At 37.9% G+C, this 10,186-nt stretch overlaps 1 long non-coding RNA gene across 1 annotated transcript in view; it reads right to left on the reverse strand.

The window, feature by feature from the left end:
- The window catches only part of LOC110261626, a 110,924-nt gene extending 101,178 nt beyond the window's left edge, over window positions 1-9,746 (reverse strand). Inside the window, exon 1 of the long non-coding RNA XR_002345996.1 lies at window positions 9,501-9,746. This is a non-coding gene — a long non-coding RNA (uncharacterized LOC110261626). The remainder of the gene's footprint in view (window positions 1-9,500) is intronic.

Genomic DNA, 10,186 nt, shown 5'->3' on the forward strand with positions numbered 1-10,186 from the left:
CTGTGCTAATGTGGGAAGGTTTTCTCCTTATTCTGGAACTGATCACCACTCAGGGAGAATCTGGAATCCTTTGTTCTAAGTACCTTGGTGTCTATTCATCCTGGCTTACCACTCCAAACCTCTGTTCTAATAGTAATTGAGTCCCTGCTCCTTTTCCTCTTTGAAGAAGCGATGCCTACAGATTAAAACATCAGGTGACTAGGATTTCAGAATGTTTGGTCATCCTACTCACATAAATTCCAGCCAGTGTAGTGACTTAATATTAAATTATTATCTTACAGTTCTGGAGGTGAGAAGTCCAGAATGGATCCCACTGGGCAAAAATCAAATTGTTAGCAGGGTTGCCTCCCTTTCTGGAGCCTGCATGGAAAAATCCTTTTCCTGGCCTTTTCCTGGCTACCCACATTCCTTTGCTCATGGCCTCCATCTTTCAAGCCAGCAAAGGCCAGGGATGTGACAGCACATCACTCTGACACTGACTCTTCCCTCTTCCACATCAAAGGACCGTGGTAACTATATTGGACCCAAAAGTGTAATCTATAATAATCTCCCTATGCTAAGGTCAGCTAGGTAGCCACCTTAATTCCATCAGCTTCCTCAACTTCCCCATTGTTGGGGGAAAGGTGCTCGCAATGGTTGGATGCATCTTTGGAAGGCTATTATTTACGCTCCATATGAATGCCAGAACACTTATGATAATGATTTTTTCCTCTTACATCACCATGAATAAGATAATCACTTGTAATAAAAATGTACTCAAAGAAAAAAACATAAAAAATAAAATTTATGTTAAAAATCTATCACAATTCAGTACCTTCTTTTATAATCATAACTTAATACCTTCCTTTGGTTTTTCTTTCCAGGTTAGACCAGCAACCTCTTTAAACTATACATACAGTTTATTTACCTCGGCTTCCTCATGTGAGGGAACAGATGTTTATGAATCAGAAACTTGGTAGATATGATATTTTTAGTAAAAAATAAAAACAAGGTAGTTTTTTAATATTACTCAAAATAATTAAATAGAACAATTCTTTGGGGAGTTTTATTTTATCCTCCTAATCTCAGATATATTCCTTATTATCTTTTAAACTACAAACTACTAAATGTTGCAATGATTATCTCTCACATGTGCCTGAAGCTACTTTGAGTTTCATTCTCTCAGGGGAGGCTATAAAAACCTTTAGAACACAGACCACTTCTTCTCACTGTCAGCAGAGTAAGAAATAAGTGATAATAATGTTTTATATACAGTCTGTTTGGGGTGGGAGGATCTGGTTTACAGTTACTTTAGAAATAGGAATATAAAAGATTCATATTTTAACTGCAATTCACATATGCATTAAAACCTAATGATTGTTAAAATATAGGCCCAGAGCCCTGTTGATACAAATACGGGTTATTACACACTGCATAATCAGCAAAAGGCAGAAATAACATGGAAGTTTTAATAATTATGTTTAACCTATGGTAATTTATCATTTAAAAAGCAAAGATAGAAACATTCTAACAAACATCTCAGGATCGTAGTTATAGAGCACAGAGAGCAAACCCTGAAATTTCTAGGAATTCCTCCTATATCTATCTATTCATCTATATTAATTGGAATCTACATTTTTATCAAGCTTTTGTTTGTTGAAAATTAGTTGGAGTCACCTTCATATTCTTCTTAATCATTTAGAGTTTCCCCATTTATAAATTTATAGGGTTTTGTCTCCTTTCTTGTTACTTTCCAGGACATTGTCTTGTATCCAAGTATTAGACATTCCTTTGCTTTGATGTACACAGATTGTCTTCCATAGTTCAAGGTTAATAGTGTCCATATTTGTCCATACTGTGCTTTTAAACAGAGATCTTTAAATTCGATTTACTCAAATTCATTAAGTTTTAGCTTTACATCATGGGTTTGGGGTTTTGTTTTTGAATCTTGTTTAACCGGTTCTTTACCTTGTAGAGCACAATGATAAATTCTTCCACAAGTGAAATTTCTTACATAGAAATTCTTGTCACATTTAGGTTTTTAATCTCTTTGGAATCAAAAGTAAGGATTAAGTTTTATTTTTCTCCTCTTAACGAATCAGTTTTCCCTAAACATGCAGGAGTTCATTCTTTCCTTTTCATGTGGGGACCCTTCATCATAAACCGAGAATTTAAAAATTTATATTTCCAAACCATATCTGTCACTCTCCTGTTTAGAACCTCCAAAGCATTTATATAGCTTAAATGGTAAATTCCTTAGCATGGAATTTACTCTTTTATTTATTCCCAAAACATCTATTGAGTTTGTATGTGTCAAACCTATGTGTCAGAATTAAATATTGTTTCTGCCGTCATGAAAGTCAAGTATTCTGTTGACCGAAAATAGTGATCTTAAAGAGGAAGACTGGAGGGCTCTCAGAGTGGGCTGGGGCACCTGCCCACGTTTGGGGCAGGCAGACTGCACTGTAGAAGAACACAAACCTCGAAGGCTGCATAGGAGTAGAACGTGAACAAGTGAGGGACAGAAGACATGTAAAGCAGGTTCTGAGACAATGAAACACTGTTTTGAAGGCTCTGGATTGCGTGGAAGTGGTGGGCTAATTCTCTAGTTCAGGGGAAGCCAAAGAAGTGAGAGGAAGTCTCCCTGTGTACAGAACTGAAGGACGTCTTCCTCCCTCATGGATTCTGACCTCAGTAATGCAGCTGTGATTAAGATCTTTGGCTTCCATGGCCCATGAGGTATTGCATTTTCCCATTTCAAACAAAAATTCACCATGTTGGAGGTCAGGTACTTGAATTAGGGTGAATGCTAATCTAATTTTTTTCTTAATACCTGTGCATCTAGTTATAGGTTCTTTGCTTAGAATAAATCTACATTTATTCTGCCACTTGGTTTTTTATAGAGCAATTAAAAACACCAGTTTTAAGTACTTAATTATAAGGCCATATAGGATTACAAAAATAAGTTTATGAAAAACAAATTCTAGCGTTGAATTACTTCTAAAATAAGCTTAAACAGGTTATACATCTAGGCCTTAATAAATTGCTGTGGTAACAATGAATGGGGTAAACAAAGCAATCATTATTCAGAGGTAATAGAACATATACAATATTAACAGATCATTTCATCACAGGCCCAGACAGAATTTGGACCTAGTTATAAACTATTGTTAACATACTGAGTGTTTGTAGTTTAAATTCTAAAGAAATATATGTAGATAACAGCCAACCACATGTATTCCTTTTGCACATTCTCTTTCCATTTCTATTTCCTCTGCTCAGCGATAAATCATTTGCTGCTCAGTTCAGACACAGAATTGAGCACCAAGGGACCACGACTACAAAGCAGTGTTAGAAGGTCAGCCTGAATCATAGCAGCTAATTTGGTGCTCCATACATGAAAAAAGAAAAAGAACAATCTAGCCATGGTTTTCATATTATCCCAGAGTGAGGGACCAACAAACAGAGACAAGTGTTTGATGTCATTCCAAGCATTTATTTTTCCTATCCATGAAAGTTCATATAAGCTTAAGTTATCACTTTTTTGTTGCTATGGCTGTGTTTGTAGAGCAGTACACAAAATGCAATGTGCAGCCAAGCCATACACAGGAGAATTGAACTTGTGCCTTTAGAAGGAGAGAAGGTAGGCAATGTGGCAGTTGACCAGAATCACAAATATATGAGATTAAAAAGGTAGGCTTGGGATTTTAGACTTTAGCCTATAGCAACATTAAGATAATTTTAATTTCGAAATGAGAGTAAAGGAAAAATCCATCCACTGGTGTTATTTATACACCATACATGAAGAAATAGAGACAATTTAGTAGTTAAAAGAATATCTGAGCTAAAGTCAAACATGAACACCAGAGGACTTGAACTAAGGATGAGATGAGAGCTCCAAGAATATGGATTTTTTTTTTTTTTTTTCAAATGGGAGCAGCCACCCTGTAATGGAAATGATTAAGAAAAGCAGTTAGCATGAAGAGTGTTCAAATGCTGTTAAATGATCATAGTATTCAAAGCAGTCATAAAGGTTTGATCATTATAAGGACTATATACAGCACTTACGTATTTTCAATGCGCTTTATGGTCATTAACTAGTAATTAGCAGAAAAAGTTTCTCACTCCAGGGAAAGAAATTGAAATACATTCTTTGCTCTCCTTACATATAACATCTCCCATGTAACTTCTCTTAGCTTGTAGTGGATTTAATTCCTTGTTTCTCTCAGTATCTAGAAGAGATCTAAGCCTTTATGATTTGTACTAGTGTATTTACAGATGATTTATAGCTTCCTTAAGAGGTTAGTATTCAAACATCATTAAATATTTAATACTGAAGGGGTGTTAAAAGTTAACTTCTGTTCTATGGGAACAGCATTAAAGAACACAGCAAAAACATCTTAAAACTAGAACCAGTAGAGAACCAAAGTAACATAATTAGAAATCAAAATCACTGTCTCCCAGAAAACAATGACTAATGAAAGTATAGTAATCACTGTCTTGTAAGTGAACTGCTTTTATTGACATAAACTCACCACGAGGGGTTTTGAGGATTTTAGTGAGGAGAGAAACCAACATAAACATTAAATCGCACAGTAATCATTTAAAGTAAGTATTACTACATTAATTTACAGGTGAAGGAGCTAAGACTAAGAGAGGTTAATTTAATAGTCCAAAGGGCAGAGTCAGTGAGTGTCAGAACAAAGACTCCAAGTTTGTCTGAGTCAAAACAGCCTGATCTTTTTCTTCACTACCTCATCTGTACCACTTTGTTAGGATCATGAAGAGTGTCTAAGGCTGAGCCATGCTCTAGGGATTCTGTGCCCTGAGGAAAATGGAATGTCCCTAAGTTCCTTTAACATAAACTTCAAAACAGATCTTTTTTAAAATGAGTGGAGTAATGGGATAAGGAGGAAAAACTAGAGTTCTATTGCTGTTGAAAATTCTGCTTTGTGGCAAAGCATAGCGATTTTTCAGTGCCATTTTGTGCTGCTTAGGTAGTAAGACAGAGGCACATTCAGATAGAAAACTGGCATTTTATAAAGTGCTTCAGAAATAATTAGCCAGCTGCCAAGAGTAATCACATCTATTAATTCTAGAAGTGTCCCAAACATAGCTTAATTCTTATTATTGTCTTTGAAGATCCATGCTCATGGCACATACTTGAGGGGGTGCTCGGATGGGTTGATCAGAGTTCCCATTTATGTAGCTATCATTTATCACTATATTGACAGCTGCTAAGTATCGGAATCAACTGAACCGACTTTTTACCTGTTTATTACAGTCTATTGAATTGGATTCTTTGAGATTCTTATTTCCAAACAGTGAAAGGAATAAATATAAACTATGTCTGACAGGTAAAAAAAGAATGGAGGAGATCACTCACTCGTTAAAATGACTTTAAGGTACACTATTATCTTAAAATTTTTATTTTTATTTATTTTTTTTTTTTTTTTTTTTTTTCATTTTGCTATTTCTTTGGGCCGCTCCCGCGGCATATGGAGGTTCCCAGGCTAGGGGCTGAATCGGAGCCGTAGCTGCCAGCCTACGCCAGGGCCACAGCAACGCGGGATCTGAGCCGTGTCTGCAACGCCGGATCGTTAACCCACTGAGCAAGGGCAGGGACCGAACCCGCAACCTCATGGTTCCTAGTCGGATTCGTTAACCACTGCGCCACGACGGGAACGCCTATCTTAAAATTTTTATAGAAGAATGTAGCTTTGTCACTGTCACTGGACAACTTTCTTTTGTATCTTTTCATTTAAGGAAATATCACAGGTATCATTTTAAACTGAACAGTTTTCATTATTAAAGGTACTATTTCTGTGAATTGAAGATTGGCACTTGCCATCTGCCTCTATGCATATAGAATCATGGGCCATTGCAGCTGCCAACCCTCAATACCCCCTGAAAGAGCTCAGGGTGAAGATCAGAATCGAGGCACTCTGTGGTCTGGGAAAACTGGCAGAACGGGTCTTCAGATAGTTAGATATTTTCACCAGAATATTTTATGAGTTCAATTCTTGCATCTCCTAGTATCTAGAAAAGCACTAAAACCCTTCATGGTGATGTTTACTTCTCATGACTAGCAGTAACCCTCACAAGACTAACAGCAGCCTTCTGTAAAACACATGTATGTTTGCATGTACCTCCCCCCTTCCCCCAAATCACCTGTATACTGACATTTTCCCCTGCCTCTTTGGAGTGGTATTTCAGAGCTTCTGAAACGCTGCCTCCCAGACTATAGTCCTCATTTTGCCCCAAATAAAACTTAACTCTCAACTTTTAAGTTGCACGTATTTTTAAGTTAACATTTCTTTTTTTTTGTCTTTTTAGGGCTGCACCCACAGCATATGGAGGTTCCCAGACTAGGCGTCAAATCAGAGCTGTAGCCAGAGGCCACAGCCACAGCAATGTGGGATGCAAGCCTCATCTGCAACCTACAACCATAGCTCACTGCAACGCCGGATCCTTAACCCACTGAGCAAGGCCAGGGATCGAATCTGCAACCTCATGGTTACTAGTCGGGTTTGTTAACCATTGAGCTACAATGGGAACTCCCTAAGTTAACATTTCTAACTCAGCTTTTAAAATACACTCTGTATAGGTTGATAAGCAGGTTAAGAAAAGACTTAATATTATGATGAAAATATCATGGTTACTAGCCCATTATTCTGCTTAAATTTTTCAGGGAAGAATTCATTTAAACTTATTTTATGAAACATAATATTTCGCTATATCCTCAGGTGCCTATACTAAATTTGATATCATGTTATTTCTTATTTATAAAGATTTTGACAGTATTCTTCAATTGACTTGATCCAAGGAATTTGGTGTAGGGCATCAGTTAGACTATTTGAAAAAAGTAATTAATGGTAGATATTTCTTGAGGTACTTCATTTTATGGCAGTCTCAGAGTTTTTCAAGCAACAAAGTAAGATTATTACAGGGGTTCTCAAACTTTGGCTTACTCAGAATTACCTGGAAGGCTGATTAAAAAATTGTTGGGGAGTTCCCATCATGGCACAGTGGTTAACGAATCCGACTAGGATCCATGAGGTTGTGGATTTGATCCCTGACCTCACGCATCAGATTAAGGATCCAGCATTGCCGTGAGCTGTGGTGTAGGTCCCGGCAATGTATGAGCAACCAACGCGGCTCGGATCCCGCATTGCTGTGCCTGTGGTATAGGCCGGCAGCTGTAGCTCTGATTCAGCCCCTAGCCTGGGAACCTCCAAAGATTGTTGGGCTTCATTTTCAGAGTTTCTGGTACACTAGATCTGTAAATAAGGTACGGGATGGGCAAAGGGGGTTGGAACAAGATTTGCATCTCTAACCAGTTCCCCCCAGAAGCTATTGCTTCTGCCTAATGACCATACTTTGAGAGCCACTACTATAAACAAAGTTAATAAAAGTATTTAGCCAGTAGTATTCTTTAAAATATTTCACGACAAAATACACCCGACCTTTCATAGGAAAGTAACTGTGAACCAATATTATATAAAACGATTTGGGGAGTTGCTGTCGTGGCGAAGCGGAAATGAATCCAACTAGGAACCATGAGGTTAAGGTTAAGGAACCAGCATTGCCATGAGCTGTGGTGTAGGCTGCAGACATGGCTTGGATCTGGTGTGGCTGTGGCTGTGATGTAGGCTGGCAGCTGTGGCCCCGATTAGACCCCTAGCCTGGGAACCTCCATATGCCATGGGTGTGGCCCTAAAAAGACAAAAAAATATATTTATGATTTTTAACCTGACAGTTTCTGGTCCCCTGTGGCCTCTTGTATGAATCACCCACATCAGAGAACTCCTTCATGGGATAAAAATGGTGGAGTATGGAAAATAGATCAGACCCAGTGATAAGCAGGCCATTTCCACATATATATTTGACAGTGATCAGTAAGATAGGACCTGACGAAATAAGATTTTTTTTTTTTGTTAAAACAGAAGGAAGGTGATAAATTGAAATAAAACATACACGTTTTATTAAGGGAAAATGTTAATTTGATAAATCTATTACTTTAATATGAACATCTGTAATTTTTGTTTCCAAACTCTGGAGTAGCGAGTTAATAAAAGAAACCTGCTAAAGTAATTCAACAAAAGGATGAATGAAAAACATAAAAATTCCCTTTGACCAAATAAAAGGCAAATTATGAGTTAATTGCTTAGGAATGAGACCCAAAACAGAGGAACTGCGCTTAGGACCCCAGACACACAATGTATAGCTGATCATTATCTTTGGAAGCATAACTTAATACCTTCAACAAAGTATAATTTGGCAGCTTTTGGTTGATTTTTCTTTTATTACTATGTTCTGCTCTGCCTGCTACCTGTGATGATAGGTTCTATTGTTTGAGGTTGTAGTTAGGAATTTATTTCCTCAGCTACCTTTATAATACAGTCCTGCAGAGTGAAATCATGATCTATGGTGATAAAGGGAATAGTTTACAATACACGTGGTAGCCCTGCTGCAGGTATATCTGGGACTCACCAGATATATATTGTTCCCCTAAAATGAGGTGGGCCATAAGCAGATTAGACATAGATGCTAATTATTAATACCCAGTCATTTGCCTGGACCACATGGGAACACAGTCAACTATAGAAAACACCAAACTATTCAACTATAGTAATTAGAGAAGATAATCAATGACTTTAAACAAAAGCTAATGATAGTTCTGTGAATAGATTCAAAGCTGGCATCTGGGGAAATGTGTACAGATGCAGTGCAAATGTACACTGTAACAACTGAAGAATTATTACAGAGTAAATCCCATGCCTTTAATGGCAGAGAAGTTCAAAATAAGTGTAGGAACCATAGATGAATTTATTTATTTCTCAAGTGTGGGAAAATGGGAATTCCTGCTGTGGTGCAGTGGGTTAAGAATCCAATGGCAGCAGCTCAGGTTGCTGTGGAGATGCGGGATCAATCCCCGGCCCTGCTCAGTGGGTTAAAGGATCTAGCACGGTCACAGTTGCAACCTGTGGCTTGGAGTCAATCACTGGCCGGGGAGCTTACATATGCTGCAGATATGCCCATTAAAACAAACAAAAAAGTGTGGGAAAATGAATCCGCATGATAAAAAAAATAATACCACATACTGAAGAGTATGGCCCTTGGGCCCTTTTGATGACAGGCCTAAGAAGCAAATAAGGTAAAAAGGAAAGTACTGAAATGCTTACTTAGGTTGGAATGATTGCTGTGTAGGCAAAATATACATGGATTCATATGCATGGGTTCATTTACATGGCAAGAAGATAAAAATTGTGTAAATAAAAACTTCTGCTTCTGCCCAAGATGGAGTACTAGTAATAGAGACTGGATTTACTCTGCCATCTAAAACAATTACAAAACTAGAAAAAAAGAAACAGCAGCATTCATCGTATATACACATCAGGCAATGAAAGATAGTGATCTCTGACAAATAGAAAACAATTTGATGAATATCCTTGGACATTCCAACAAAGAAGTTAACTAGATAGCAAAAAAAAAGGCATGAAAAATGCTCTAATTATTACCTGCCAGGAGCTGCTCTTGAAGGTCTTCCTTTTGACAAAGTCAGGGAGACCAAAGGACCCAGGCTGCACAGCATGTCTGGAAAAATGACAGTCCTGCTTCTTCTTCTCTGTCTGCTTATGTTGTTTATAAAAGCTGCAGGAGCTGGGGAATTGCTGCCAAATCAAAATTCCCCGAAAAAAGGCCCAGGAGAGGCTAAATGTCGGGGAATAGTGCTTACTCATAAGCTGCCGGAAATCCCTAAAATCCTTACAATTCCCCCTTTTTCTAGCCATTCTCTACTTCAAGGATTGCCCCTCTCTAAAAAAGTCCCCAATAGAATACTTACAGGATGGGAGTGCCTCCAATGGAAGTTAGATGAATAGGCCAGGGCATAGGCCATTCCATTTACGAAGAGGATCTCATTTTCCTTGCCAGGGAATGGCCAATAAACACAATTGTTACTGGGCATTGACACAAGGAAAGTTGGTCCGGTTTGTACCTAGCAACTGGAAACAAGTTAGGGAAATATGGGGCTGCTGTAGATGGCCAACCAATTGTAAGCTGTTACGTCAGGTCTATGGGCCCAACCCCAAAGAGTGTAAAAGTCATGGCTTCTGATTCTATGAGAAATAAGTAACCTTTGATAAATATAGGTTACCTTTGCTAATGGAAAGTAGTTAGGTTTAATAGTCTAGACTGAACAAAG

The sequence above is a fragment of the Sus scrofa genome, chromosome 1 (genome assembly GCF_000003025.6).
Source record: "Sus scrofa isolate TJ Tabasco breed Duroc chromosome 1, Sscrofa11.1, whole genome shotgun sequence".
NCBI lineage: Eukaryota > Metazoa > Chordata > Mammalia > Artiodactyla > Suidae > Sus > Sus scrofa.